This window comes from Misgurnus anguillicaudatus, chromosome 9 (genome assembly GCF_027580225.2).
Source record: "Misgurnus anguillicaudatus chromosome 9, ASM2758022v2, whole genome shotgun sequence".
Taxonomy (NCBI): domain Eukaryota; kingdom Metazoa; phylum Chordata; class Actinopteri; order Cypriniformes; family Cobitidae; genus Misgurnus; species Misgurnus anguillicaudatus.
The window spans coordinates 9,495,001-9,497,525 of NC_073345.2; the positions used below are offsets into that span (position 1 = coordinate 9,495,001).

The 2,525-nt window shown below is 33.8% G+C and overlaps 1 protein-coding gene across 2 annotated transcripts in view; it reads right to left on the reverse strand.

The window, feature by feature from the left end:
- LOC129423920 (multidrug and toxin extrusion protein 1) overlaps positions 1-2,270 on the reverse strand; it is a 34,374-nt gene extending 32,104 nt beyond the window's left edge. The window contains exons 1-2 of one of the 2 annotated variants that reach the window (XM_073871111.1): positions 2,139-2,196; positions 1,246-1,288 (exon numbers count right to left, since the gene is read on the reverse strand). The gene's annotated coding sequence lies outside the window, so the exon portion shown is untranslated. Of the gene's footprint in view, positions 1-1,245; positions 1,289-2,138 lie in introns of both variants that reach the window. The other variant, XM_073871110.1, reaches the window with a different exon arrangement.
- Between the last annotated feature and the right edge of the window lie 255 nt (positions 2,271-2,525).

Sequence of the window (2,525 nt, forward strand, 5' to 3'; positions counted from 1 at the left end):
GCTGTTCTCAGCGTGATTTCCAAAATGTTGTTAGCAGTCCATGGAGGAAGAAGACAGGAAATCAAGGCTGAGACACTTAGGAAGTAACCTGGTGCTTTTAGTCACAGAGTGAGCCAGAGAGAGAGAGAGAGAGAGAGAGAGAGAGAGAGAGAGAGAGAGAGAGAGAGAGAGAGAGAGAGAGAGAGGCAGGTCACAAGCAAGCTCTTTATAATTCCCTGTATGGAGCAGCACCGGGGGGAGTTGAAAGGGGCGGGTTAGTCTTTCATACTTCTTAAACACAGCTGTAATCTTATCAGGAATGTCTGTGTAAATAAAATATTGTTGCTCCTTTGTGGCATAATAAACAGCAAAAGTTCATTTACTGTAGCTTTGGGGGTCCCAGTAATGCCCTTTTATGAAGACCCTTAACCTGTAAACTCACAGGGCTTTGAAGTACAGTACAACCTTAGGGTTTACTAATAATCTTGCCACCTTGTAAATATGCTAATACTTGAAAAATACTTGTAAATATGCTAAAACTAAATACCTGTTTTAATAATAATAATAATAATAATAATATGTTTATTTTTTATAGCGCCTTTCAAGAACCCAAGGTTGCTTCACAATGTGGGCCGAAGACAAATAATAAGACAAATATACAGGCCAATTGCTTATTATGACAGACAAACAAGCAGCAGGCAGATGGTGACAAGCAAACACTGATCAACTTAAATCAAAGAAAGGGATAGTATTCAAGGAAATGTGTATCAACCATATCAGCTAAACAGCACTATTGGTTAGTATGCTGGCACATACCATCTAGATGCGTGCCAAACAGCTCCACAGCCAGCAGTCATACAGTATTTCACACAACGCTCACACAACCTTTGGTCATTAACGTGACCATGAGGTGGTTACATAGTAATGCTTAATCTCAGTCAAATCCAAAGGTCTTGCTCAACCAACCTTGATTAAGTAAACTAGCTTTACAAAATCAACCAATCAAGGCATTGCATGTTCAAGTGTTTAAAATAAGCATATACAGGGTTTTTAAACATTTGAACAGCATTCACAGACTTTAACTTTAAATCTTAGTTTTGGAGATACAGTATGTGATTAACGCATGTTACAGTATTTGTGTATTCCTGAATTGCACCAAACAGGAGTAACCTTTAGTCTTCAAGCTCAAGACATGCAGGTCTTATCTGATATGCAATAAAAAACGCTGAGGAGTAAATGGGAGGGAATAGTAAAAATGACACTTACAGTACTAGTGCATGTAAGCACCGTCTTTCTGCAGTCTGTCTCACTGTACATGGTGTATAAAGTATGCAGATGACATTAATCGGTAACACTTTACAATAAAGGTTCACTAGTAAGCATGCTTAACTAATGCAGATAATACTGAATTAATGTATTACTAATGATTATCTAAGCTATTCATTAGCTATTCATTAATGATTGCCTCATTAGCAACTAATGAAGAGTCTGTCTGATTAATATATTAGTTCATATATGAATTGTTATTAATTAATTATGTAATTGTGGATTAATTCCATCATTACTTCTTTTATTAACTAATAGTGTTAATTAATTTGTTAGTTACCACAATGAGCCAAAGCCTTATATTTCAACTTCCAGATACACAAACTAATATACATTAATACATTACTAATTACAGCATTAGTAGTGTGTTAATTAATACAAATACTAAATAATGAGTTAATAATGATGTGCCTCAACAAGTAAAGTCACAACATAATGATATATTTGCAAACCATTATATAATGATTAATTAATAATTAATGACCATCACTAGAGTTTATAAAAGCTATTTATTAAACACTGGTTTCCAAAACTTTGCCAAAAACACATTTCCATAACACACTACATTTAACACAACATTAAAAATAATAACATAAACATTTTAATATATTTAAAAAAAACAGTGTTTTTTGTAACTATGACGTACATTCAACAGGGCAAGTACAGATTTCATGTTTTACACAGCAATTGTAAAAGTAGTTGATTGGAAAAAAACATGCACAGACAAATCCAAATTAAACCCTCCGGCTCGTGACGACACATCTATGTCCTAAGACACGAAACGATCGGTTTGTGTAAAAAAAAAAACGAACAGTATTTATATAATTGTTTACCTCTAATACAGCACTATCCAGAGTACACGTGCATTCACTTCACCTTCTTATTCATCTAATGTTTAATGGCGGGTTGCGAAACAACTTCATAGGTGCATACCGCCACCTACTGTATCGGGTGCACGGCATGAAACCAAGGTGAGACCATCTATATTTTATTTTTATGAAATAAAGATATTTTATGATATTTACAATGTTTCAGTCACACTACATTTGTACTTTATGTTAAATGAGTATACAGATTACATATGCAGTAATTTTATACAACATGCATTTTATGAAAATATAGCAATGAAACCTAAATCAGTGTATTTACAAGTTTTTACTATTTTCAAGATCGAAGTGAGTTCTTTAATCAAAACTTCCAAACTTTTTACAGTAAAACTA